A 13,035-nucleotide genomic window follows, 5' to 3' on the forward strand; every position below is an offset into this window, starting at 1 on the left:
TTAGAACAAGCTTTAGTCTTATTTATCCAATGGTATGTTAGAATTTATTGTTGTATCGTGTAATCACGACTTTTTTTAATTACGATGTAATCTGCTCCGCTTCTCTAGCCAAGGCTGTAGTGAAAGCTTTAAACAATTTTGGGGTTATATCTTTACTAGTATTCAGGGTTACATCTTTACTGTAATATTGGTATAGAGTTGGAAATTTTTATTCAAGAAGCTAATTAATGGACGTTTGAGAACAAGCTTTAGTCTCATTTATCCAATAGTATGTTAGAATTTATTGTTGTATCGTGTAATCATAAATTTTTTAATTACGATTTAAGCTTCAGTAACCAAGGGTGTAATGCAAAAGTTTTAAACATTTTGGGGACATATATTTTCTAGTATTCAGGGTTACATCTTGACTGTAATCTGAGTATAGTCTTGGTAATAAAACCAATATTCAATAATATTTCTATGTGAGTTTCTCTCCTGAGGATTTTCAAGGCTAAGAAAATATCCCGTCCCAAACTCGAACTGCAAGCGTTCCTCAGGAAAAGGCCTGATTTTCTAAAAGTAAAAGTGACTTGATTTGCAGTTGTTGTAGAGGAAACAGAGTGGAGCGAGGATTACAACATCTGTTTAAGCCTGGGACCCATTCATTCTCCTCTACATTTTATTATTCAATATAGATGTCGTTATCTAACTCGGGTATTCCTCTGCTGTTTAGTTTACGTGCAGCATGAAATATCATTTAAACAACTTAGCGAACCCTTTTGCATGTGTTTGAAATAAATTGTTACCTTGACAGAACTATTTTCAATAAATCAAACGGGGTAATACATAGTGTTCATTGAGCCAGGCGGCAGCTCTCGTAAAGCCTCACATGATACTGAGGTTTGCTACACTTTGAAACACCATAGTATTACTGAGTAACAGCCAAAAATTAAATGGTACCCTGCATAGCCTATCAGAAAAAAAATAACATTAATCAATAACAATGAAATAATGGTATAAATTACACTACTTTATATATATTACACTTCCGGTTTCATCGTGTTTCCAATCATCGAGCCAAAACTTCGGACTGTGTTCTGAAACATATTTACTCGCTTGCTTTTACCGTAAGAGTCAAGCAACAAGGGTAATTCCAGACAAGGTACATACCAGTTTAAGATTATGACACTTTTAGTGACACATCGTTGATATGAAAAATTTTACGGTTAACTTCCTTACGACTAACATTATAAATTTGTCAGTTTCAAAGCCTAAATTTTTATTTTGTTTTACGGCGACAGTTAACCCCATTAAGACCCTCATTTAGTGGTCTACACTTGAACCCTTTGGACACGTACATCAATGCACACGTTTTTGTTGCCAACTAAACTGAAAACGTTTTTTTTTTTTGCTTAAATCGAAAAGTGACTCGTTTTTGTGTCCCTATGAGGACTGAAGAAAATTTGTGAGCGCAAGGAGCCTGTGAATAATCTTCATTGCACGAAACAGAGATAACTTTGGCCTCTGAGTTCCTTCCTTTTTTTCGGTGTGGGGGGACCTCTTTTAAATACTTTCAAACTTATCGGTTGTGTTAAAACGCTCACATTCTGCATAAATGCTCATGCACCAAGGATCATTTCTAAACGAAGGAATAGACACACCGTTAGAAACTTTAGAAACTCCGGCATTACTGTAGCCAATTTGCATCATCAACTCAGTTTGTTAAAACCAATATAATTACCTTGTAATATCCCCCACCGACGCAGCATTACAGTTTCTTTAGAAGCTTACCCCCTTTGCTCGGATCGAGTTCAGTTCTAATAGTCACAATGTATTATTTAGGTCCATGCGGCGTATTGTCAATAGTCAACAGGCTTTCCTATGTAAAGAGAGGGGGGAGGGGTGGGGGAGAAACTAAGCCAAATTTCATATCTGTATGTTACTTATTTTGCACACTTTCACAACCGTTGATGGATGGCTTAAATTGTGTTTGGGACTTGTGAAACTCTTAACTTGGGATTCAGTTTTTCGTAAACCACCCCTTCTTTTACATCAGAAAGAAAGGTTCCTGTATCTGCTCGAGAAATCCCCTCCCTTTGAAATAAAATAGATCAACATAATTTCGCTTCTCTATAAGTGAGAGGAAAAGAACAACATTATGGACATGAATACAAGCTTAAAGCCCGATTCTACGGACAGATCGTGTGACAACAGTATGTCCGCCTTGGATATTTCGCTGATAGTACTAAAGGTTCCTCTCAGCCCTCTAATAGTTGTCACAAATAGCGTGGTTTTAGTCGCCATCTGGAAAACAACCTCTTTGCACACTTCTGCCACAATGCTAGTGTGCAACCTCGCAGTCTCGGACTTAACAGTAGGGTTATTGATCCAACCTTTCTTTATTTCCACACCTTAAGGAAGTTGGTTGTTAACTTTGATAGACTATATCCCGTTACTATGACCACATACAACGTTGCGTCTGTCTCTGTGGTGTGTCCTTCCTTACCGTCACAGCCATCGGCCTGGATTGGATGATTGATCTAAAATTTTATCTACGGTACAAAAGTCTTGTCTCCATTAACAAAACAGCTCTTGCAGTTGCTGTGATATGGACGGTGTCTGCTTTCTCCTCCATTGCGAAAGTGTGGCAAGTGCCAGCTTTGTATCTAGCCCTTGCTCTTATCGTAGTGTTTTGTCTTGTTAAGCGTGAATTTCTTTGCGTATTATGAAGTTTATAGAGTAGTTATTCGACATTAGGCACAAATTCACTCACGCCTTCACCAGATGCAAGTTATGTCGGCCAATACAGACCACGGGATGCGCTTTAAACAGCTCAGAAGATCTGCCATGACCACATTTTTAGGTGTACTTTCTTTTCCTATTTTTTTACCTTCCCTACCTTGCAACATCTGTCGCTAGTTTTTTCGTAAGAAAAGGCTTCTGTAAGTATTATGCAGTACACTTTTTTTCTCAATTCTACCCTTAACCCTGTGATGTATTTTTGGCGTCAGTCTAACATACGACAAGCGGTAAAGCGGATTCTGAAATTAAGAACCCCTCGAGCAATGTGGAAAGCAACGAAACATCTCTTATTAACGAGTGTTGATTTTTTATATCAGCACTAAGTTTGCAGCAGTCGCTTATTTATCCTATATCCATTAGCCTCCCTGTTGCTTTTCCAGTAGGAACGTTTATGGTGACACAACTATTTCTTGATGTTAATGCAGTCTGTGAACGATCTGTAAACCACCCCAAAAACTTTCATGGACGGAAATATTAAACACCTTCACTGAGAAGTGTGGACAGAGCCCTAAAGCCTTTGAACTCTCAGAGTAACTAGTTTCTGATTTCTCCTCACAATATCACCCCTGAGTCACAATTACGGTCACGAGAATATAGGAAATGATCATCAAATGACTCAGTGCATCAGATATGGACATCGCACTTGAAACAGTGGCAACTCGTAAATAAACATGTGAGGCAAAATTAGCTTATGAGCCCGAAGGCTCATCTCGACAGATCTAATCCCTGTATTTATGGCATGAAGAGACAAATAATACCGCTACTCTCCCCCTGGAAGGGATGTTTCCCGCCCCCCCCCCCCGCCCCCAACATTTCGTCAGGTGATGGTTTTCTGGAACCCATCTACACTCCTGGGTGGAGAGAAGCCCAGACTATTAAAAATACCTTATATGATACGAAATACGCATAATGTTAGAATACTACACAGGAATGTGGTGCAGCCGTACATAGCAGTAATCAATAGAAGAAACTTGCGTTAGCTTCCACCCAGGTTCATTTCTGAACGAATAAACACACTGTTAGAGTCGTCACAAAGTATGAAGAGAAGAATTCCCTCTAAAATTATTACTTTACTCGGTAGTTTAATCAAAGTGACGCTTTGGTGGAATCGTGAATGAGCTGTTAGCCTGCACTGACTCCGCTGCAGTTGAAGCTTAAAAATGGCAACAGAAACAGGTTTTTTTTGTATCCCTACTACTTGCGTTTTCAACTCAGTTGACAATACTAAATTACCTTGTTATAGTCTCCCGCCGACGCAGCACTACAGTTTCTTTAGAAACTTACCCCTTCTATGGTTATGGCTAACACACCCAGTGTAGGTTCTGCAAGTCTCCGCATATCCTCCTCAGATAATAACTGGGACATAAGATCATCACATTGACTTTTATGCTCAGATACTGAAGGCGAAAAGAATCAGTGATCAACATCTCGGTTAGTGACACTCGTGCTGCATAGTGTTTGTTAATCTCAAATCTTAACTCATGCCTCAGAACTTCCTATGGGGCTTTCTCCCAAAACTGTAAAAATAAGAATCTTTGTCCATTTAACCGATTTTCTCTAGCGAAACTAGCTTGATTGAACGAGTTTATTCATCAACTCACGGGTTTATTTAAAAACAACACGATGACCAGCTCTCTGTTAGCTTGTTGGCTCAGTTGGTAGAGCGCTGCACTGGCATCGCAAAAGTCATGGGTTCAAATCCCGTACAGGCCTGAATTATTTTTCATGGCTTATTTCCACTACTGTTTGAGTAGTGTTCATTACTGCGAAGATCACTTCCATATTCGGATACTAGTTTAGTGCATTACTCAGAAGAAGTCAGAAAAAAAGATCTGATTACCAGATATAGGAGGTATCTATTACTCTATTTTATGGGCTAAATACATGTAAATACATGTACAGTATGTACAATCTTAACAGGCACTGTGTACAGAGTTTTTAAAAAGTTTGGGTTTGAGAAGAGGCGCAAAATACAATCATTCAAGTTTTAAGTTGCTTCAGCTTTTGTAAAGCCTAGAGCTCAGCTGACTAAGATGACTTTTTCCCTCAAAGATAATCTAATCTAACAATCTAACACGATAATCTAACAGTTTGGTCAGTGATCCACAGTTAAAGAAGTATTCAGCAGTCCTGTAAGCAGACTGACCTACAGTTACAGTTTGACAGATAGACGGACAGACAGACATATTACAGACGCTACCTTGTGGAGTTAATCAAATCAGTGTTCCATGATCAATTATAGAAATGTGACTCAATTGAAAGGAACTCCAATTGCAAGAAAATTAAATGGTTTTCTTTTGCTTGGTCTAGTGCTTACGCCTAAGGTAACTCTTAGTTCTAAGCGGAAAAGCTTACTGAATTAAAATAATAGATGGAAAGCTTTCTCTGACTCGGTTAAACGACACTTATCATAAATGGCGACACGCTTTAGTACCTCCTTCTTTGCCAAATTAATCAAATGAATTGATCAACAATAAGGAAATATGCAGCTAAAAGCGGCCAACACTATACATCATAATTGTCAAAATAGAAAACTTTATAGCTTATTTCGTTAAAATGCGTTGATTCTCAACACATTCAGCAGACACAGAAGCATACAACCTTTGCGTTTGGCAAACAGTATTCGATCGAGGCACCAACGAGGCTGTTTTAAATCGATGTACAAGTAAAGGAAAGCAGATAGAATGATACTTTGAGTTAATAATGCGAGCCACTCAAAGGTAACAGCTGTATTCTGTTACGCAAATTTTTAGATCGAATACAATCTAGAATGGTTTAAATCTGCCCAGATAACATATTAATTTATCTCTTAATTGCAAGTACCCTATTGTGCCCCAATGAAATAAATGAACAGTTTTTTCCTTATTTCACACTATTGTCAACGGATGAGTGGTTCTATTGGTCTTAAACTTAAACTGTTTACCTGTACTAAAAAAATTCCTCAGAGGATGCACTGTAGTAATGGGAGCACAGCCACTCCTATCGTCTGTTCAGCTTCTTTTGCACAGATACCGAGAAGATAAGAAAATCTACCATGCATGATGACTTAAGCAGGTCCGGCGATTCTGATTGGTTCTGGTAAGTGAACTGATATTTGGGCACCAATCATATGATTCAGCTAAACGCACGTCAACAGGGCATGCGGCAACGGCATGCAGTATATCCTCTTTTTTTCTTAGGTTCGGATTACAAGTTTGCGAGTATATTTTTTCGTACATGCCGTAAATTCTTGTAATGCTGTTTTTGGAAGAAGAAACATCCCTTACCAAAACTTTTTAGTGGATAAAAGATAAACAGCGTCTACACAAAGCAGATATTTGAAATAAATAAAGCGAACTGCACTATTTTTTGTTTATTTGATATATGCGTCCTGCTCGCGTCTTGTAATAATTCAGGATGGCGGTTAAACGATCGAATGCAATGATCCAACAAACCTAGCATTTGAAATCAAACTGTTCCTTTAGAGTTATTAATGAAGCACCTTCACCAACACAAATGATTATGAACAACTCCGACTCAGTTTTAACTTCTGTTGTTGGGAAAAAATCCACTCAAAAGTAGTGAAATGTGTCTCGGCCAACTTATATCTGTATCAATTCTTGAATCACACTAAGCAAATACAAGCTCGGCCTTTTGACAAAAAATTTATAGAATCATCGACTCGTGCAATGCACTGATGACTTAGGTGGTGAATAGGTTGGTTAATATTTGAACCGTCTGACTTTTAATCGATTTGATTATTAGTTCTTTTTCATTCTGACACTCCATACATAAGGCAATTGCTTCTAGAAAGTCTGGGAGAAAGCGAATGCGGAGGCGAGGAGACAAATTCGTTCAAGAGACGGTTTGTCTTCAGTTTCTCAACACCGCGTGATTCACTGCGTTAATTGCATGACACGATTCCGATGTCCTGACTTTACTCAGCGACTTGTAAGGTACTGGGAGTTTAAAGCCATAAATAAAAAGATGCACTTTCTTTGCTGAAAAATGCTTTTTTTTTAAATGCATCCATGCATTTTCATTAGTAGACCAATATAACGGCATTACATCGGTCTACATTAAGAGGCCTCCGAGCTCTATTACTTAAAGATACAATTTTTTTTTTGCAATTCTGATTAATATTGCCCAGGTTGTTAGCGATTACCTGCATCGTTAATGATAACAAATTTATTTAAAAACTACGAACGGTCCGATACAATCACCCAGTCGAACAACAAGATCGTTCCCGGCCGGTTGTAAGTTTCTTTAAGAGCTAATGCATATGATTAGTGTAAGTAACAACACGAACACGTTCTAACTACCTTTTTAGTGGACGGGCGGTTGCTTACCTTAAATTTCCTTGAAGATCAGTCAGAGTAACTGGTTTTGGAAGTCACTGAATATGCTCAAAACTGCGAAGCTTTTTCCCGGAATCTACAGCACAAAGGCTGAAAATTTCAATACAAGTTGACGTATTCTTTAGGAGTGCTTCTGATTCGTTCCTTCGCTGTTTTATCTCAGTTTAACCAATCAAAGTCTGCCCCTGAAAACTCTTGGGAAAATCTTTCTCTAGAGAGGCTCACTTTTATAAACTAGTTGGACTCGCTATTATGGTACAGACGATAGATGTCAGAGCCTATACAGCAGGTACTTGATGTTATTTTTGCTAACTATTTGAGAGAATTGCTGCAATGATTCTCAATACGTCACCCCAAAATTACCCAATGCATCTACCACGGTTTTTTTTATGTAATACTGCACGAAATTAGATGCTTTATTTTACTTTTTCTAGCTAGTATGAAAGGTCTTTCATGTTACGAAGTGTCATTTGAAATTTAATAGGTACAATTTGACCATAAGCACATAAACCAGCACTTCTTCGTGTAATCTTTAGCGATAATCTTTCCAAAACGTTATCAATATTGGCTGGCATTTGACAGGAGCTTTTGGTAAGATTTGAACCGATTGGTGATGATTTCATGCGAAGAGTGTTTAACTGCTCCATGATATCCGCTACGAACTGGGGAAACATCCCTTTGAGAAACAATCTTAGTTGATTGCAATTGAAAATTATTTCCTCTACCCCTGGTGGACATAACCTAGAATTTTACTTTTTTTTTTAGTTTAAAGGCTGGCAAGAGAACCGTTGAATCATCGAATGATGCATTGTGAAGCACCACCATGCTATGGCCGATACGAGTTTGTTTGGCCTGCATTTGACGAAGAGAGATCCGGGAAATCCAGGTTAATTCTCTTTTGTGAAATAATTGAAACTACAAAACTTATATTATGAAAACATTGCCAGCTAAAAGTGCATGTTTTTTTCTTTTCAGCCCCTCCGAGAATCAAGTGCTAGTTATGTCAATTTTGATAAACCTATAAGTGGACCCTAAATAAAAATTATTTACATTGAAGAAGAAAGAAAAAAAATTCAGGGTATAATTTTATGCTTGGCTTGATTGAAAATAAGGCACTACAATGCATTACTTTGTCTTTCCTATAGCTCTGTAGATAATCAATCCCTTCAAAATTGTCTATCAGAGCTAACAAACTAAAGAAGAGGCTAATAAAAAGCTAACAAGCAAAAAATAATTTTACCTGTGAGAGGATGAAAAGATTTTGCTCAAACGACGAGCTGTCCACTGGCACGAAATCATCATATTCTTACAATTTTTACCCGGTTTTTAAGATGCTCAACTTTAGACACTGAAATCTGAAATGGAGTTAAGGAATTTTTAAGTGTACAAATAACACCAGTATGTGTCATTAAACAGTCACTCATAATTTTGCAGAAACTTTTAATCAACATTGCATGACATCTCCCCGGGAATTAAAAATTCCTTTGTTAGCTCGTTGCTGAAAACGTCTGTGTGTGGGGTTTATTTAATTGTTCAATGTTCAAAGTCAATGAACTTGAGAATTTTCTTTCTTTATAAATCATACCCTTAATTGTTTGCCTTGAATTATACTTCCTGTTTTAAATACATTTTGTTATTTCCCGTAGGGGCCAGCACCGAAATCTTTCATAGGAAGCTAACAAACGTTGGGCTCTCTATTCCATGACATCCATTCTGTCGTGTCTTGCAACAGAGTGCGGGAAGTTGAAAAAATACCTTTGTGAGCTCATTGCTGAAAACGTCTGTGTGTGGAGTTTATTTAATTGTTCAGTGTCCAAAGTCCATGAACTTGAGAATTTTCTTTCTTTATAAATCATATCCTCCATTGTTTGCATTGAATTATACTTCCCTTTTTGAGAACATTCGGTTATTTCCCGTAGGGGCCGGCACCGAAATCTTGGGCATACGTATGTGTCAAGGATTCAGCGATTGTAAATTATAAGCTTGAGACAGCAGAAGGATGGAGATCCTTTTCAAAGGTAACCCCAGAGGAGATTACCTGCGGGAAACTAGATTGATATTTGTCATTGTAGTATTCCGGTTGAACCGAGATGGAGCCGAAGTATTTGCTTCTTGCAACTTTGGTATTCTAAGTTGGTTACGCAAGAATTTTAAGCATTATAATGAGCATTTTTAAAACCGAAAAAGGAAAGAGGGAAATAATTGAAGAAACAGTAGGTTGTTGGTACTCTAAGTAAGTTTGGCATCGTTGGTCGTTTAATTAAGCATTGTTCATAATCGGAGTACAATTCCTCGTGGGTGACGAAAAGTTTTGCTTCGCATCACACCCGTGACGAAACTTACAACATACTTCGTTGTTTTAAAACATACGTGAGCATAGATAACTTGCGTATTATTGTTGGGAAAGGAAATTTAGTCATGTCAAAATGTAATTATCATGATTACATGCCAATAAAAGGTTTGGAAACAATGTTAGTATTGTAAGGAATGTGCGGTATTCCGCTGGATAAGAAGAAGACGTTGTCAAAGATGCATTGTAAATCAAGGCAGCCCTGAAAATCTTGGCCCACAAAGTCGATGTCACCTTTTGGAGTAAAAATTGGAAAGAATTCTTGTCTTTCTGTCTCTCCTCAGACCCTCTGTATGAGTCTCGGTTATATCGATAGGGGAAAAATTGTAATGAATGGTGCAAACTTTCTCCATTTGTTTTGTGGTTCTATTGAGAGGTTCACTGAAACACCACCTGAAATCATTTTCTCGCTTTTATTCAGTTTTCATGGGAAGCTGATGAGCGTTGGGCTCTCTATTCCATGACATCCATTCAGTCCTGTGTTGTATCGGAAAGCAGGAAGTTTGTGAAATAGGGTAGAAGCGAGTTACGGGATGCGGAGGACGGGAGAGGAATAGACAGGAACTGGGAGAGAAACGCTGCAGAATTGGTTGGGGGAAGTGGGAGACTTCCCCCCCCCCCCTGCCTCTCCACCTCATTAATTATTGAGGTCTTAGACATCTTAAATATTTTATCATCACGCACTTAAGGTTATGTTTCTGAGCATAGACCTGTAAAAGAACAGACATGTGAGAACTTTTACCTGCTATCTTGCGTCACAAATCTCTAACACTGCGTGTCTATTGCTATAATGACTGTTTTGATCTTGAGATAACAGGACTCTAATCCACGCAAACTGCATATCGTCTGCAGAAATCATCTAAGGAAATGCAGCAGTTATGTGTTTGCGATAGGAGCGAATCCTCATTTCACCCTCATCCTCAAAATTTTGATCCCTTTATAACACTAGAAAGGATCGCTTAAATTACTGAGTGTGGAGAATAAAATCCAAACACAACTCAGAGCGAGTGAGTCGAAACTCGCGACATTAATCTTACATGGAAACAGTGACTTGTGATTCAGACAGCATATTAGAGCATCTTTTAACCGCAGAGAATGTCTGATTTGGGGTAACAGTGCTGGCATGGTAAACAAATCATGTAAACTGTTAACACGTTCATGAAAATACTTTATTAAGGCTTTCTTGAGCTTCGTGATTCAATTTTTTACCTTAATTCTAATAAAGCTGTAAGTATTCTGAAGGCTTTAACTTAAGTTGAAAGAGACTCGCTTTGTTCAAGGATTCGACTTTTCTTGCGGGCGAAGAGTCTTCGTGCCGCAGCGTAAAAGAGATATCTCTCCATGGTGAATGTCAATTGACACACAGATAATTCCATAAGGAGTGGAACAATTTTCAGAAATTCAAGTATTAAATATACGAGGAAAAAAATGTGCGACTTACATAAGGTTCCAAATGGACCATTTTTACAAGTGCGTTCGATAGAAGACGCATTTGCTCGTATCTGATATAGGAGTTGGTTGTCTTTAACTCTTGTTTTCCTTCTGTAAACCTGAAAATCCACTTTTTCTTCCTTAGATTGTCGAGAGGTTTGACGATTATTGCTCAGTTGCGAGTTCCTTCTCCAAATTTTTTAAAATTGCGTGCAGCTTTCTCTTTTCCGATGAAATCCATTATCCTTGGGAGCTTGTGCGAACACGCGCGCGAGGACCACGCGTAAGAAGTTGACTCTTGCTTTCATGCAGCTCAAGTTCGCTTCTTACTTGAGCAACAAAAAGAACTTCGATGCTTCTTATCTATGTCTTTTCGCGCGTTGTATAAGTTTTAACTAACTCGAACTGAGCTAAACAACTTTTTCTTACACAAACCGTGTCCTGATTCATACGTCAACGGTTGAGAGTGTAACGTCATCCACGTAGGTGCGCGTAAAACACGAATTGATTCGATTTTCTAATTTAATTGGACTTTTTGTTCCTTCTTTCCCCGCACTGAGTTCAAAATCATTTTATTTGTCATCCAATTGATCTCTTTTTGCGGTTATCGAAAATATAAGTTATTTAGTCCAAAATGACGTAAATTTTTGTACGTTTGATGCGACATATGGATGAGTGGGAGTCAAAAAGAAAGGCTTCGAGAATACCCTCCTCCCGCCAAGGGAGACCGGGGGTGTCAGTTTCAATAAACACACTCTGCCAACCGTATCACATCCGTTCGTCTCCACTTCCTAAAGTTTTTAACTCTTTTCTTAATTACACTCATGATCGATACTTTCAAACCCAAGGAATGACAGAAATAAGCATTTTTTAGCGTTGTTGGGTCGATGCTCCACCGATTTCAAATCACAGATGGTAGAACAATGTTCTTATGTTATTTGTTCCTTTATCCCTATTCAAATCACAAAAAATCCATTGGATATCAAACTGATCTATTTTGGTCCAAATATGAAAGGAATTAAGTTTAAAATGACGTTGTTCCAGTTCTAAGTTTGTAACAACCGCATTTGTGTGGGAGTCGGTGAGTTAAAAAGATTGCTTCTAGAATAGCATTGTTGACAAGAAAAGTCCTTAGACCGAGTCAAATTGGTTTGTAATTACCGGTTTTTCTAAACCAAAACAATGGCAAAAGTAAGCAGTTTTAACGTGTTTAAAACTGCTCATCGCTGAAAATCCTCCACATATGCCTATATTATTAAGTAAGGTTCAGTTTTCACTTTCCATTTTTCTCTTTCAAGGCACAAAGCACCTTCATTAAGTATTCAAATTGGACTATTGATCTAAACACAAATTAATTAAATTGACGATAAGACATTACTTTTGTTCCGAATCGAAACAATAGAATTACCATAACTTGAGGAACTTGAATGTTTCTGGTTATGGCGGCTACACGCTCTCTGTAAGCATTAATAGACTAAACCCTCTCTTTTAATGATATAAACAATCCTTTCTCAGTGATCTACTACAAAATATCATGATACTGATTTTTCAAGTTCCACAGACAGCTGATTGAATATATTAATTTGACCCCTCGCTAGGCCGTGGAATGCGTCACTCGGTCTGTAAGAAGTCTGGGCAACCCACATAGTCACGTGATCCGAAAAGGGGTTTTCTGGGTGTAGGTTTATTGATGAAGCTCACTTCTCCCTTGCGCTAATCTCGAGAGGTTCACAGTTTTAGTGTGATAGTCGGATCGAGGGAATTTCGAGGTACGTACATACTGCACGACTAATGCAATACCTTTTCTTATTTCTCTTTTCTGAACTTCAGCCTTGAAGATTAGTACTAATTTAATTTTGGTGAGCTGAACCTGCAGGAAAAAAGTGGAATTTTGGAATTGCAGGAAAAGCCTAAACCATCCCCATCCCTGACACGTCATAAATTTTACTCAGTGATTGAAAAACCATCTGTTAGTTAATCCTGGGTGTTTAAATGACTAATTTTGATTTTCTCTTCGTCAAAAGGGAAATAAAGACCGAAGAAAAAACCCACTGTGAAGTGAGCCACGATTTTCTTGGTTTTTCGAGATTTTCGCCGCCGTGAAAGAGGTACGTAAGAAGTTTATCTTTGATTGTC

General features: G+C 38.1%; 1 non-coding gene across 1 annotated transcript; it reads left to right on the forward strand.

Annotated features, from left to right (window-relative positions):
- The first annotated feature begins 4,421 nt into the window (after positions 1-4,421).
- On the forward strand, positions 4,422-4,494 carry Trnaa-ggc (transfer RNA alanine (anticodon GGC)). Its single transcript has one exon. It is a non-coding gene; the product is annotated as a tRNA-Ala (tRNA).
- Positions 4,495-13,035: the final 8,541 nt, after the last annotated feature.

This window comes from Pocillopora verrucosa, chromosome 12, assembly GCF_036669915.1.
Source record: "Pocillopora verrucosa isolate sample1 chromosome 12, ASM3666991v2, whole genome shotgun sequence".
Classification (NCBI taxonomy): Eukaryota; Metazoa; Cnidaria; class Anthozoa; order Scleractinia; family Pocilloporidae; genus Pocillopora; species Pocillopora verrucosa.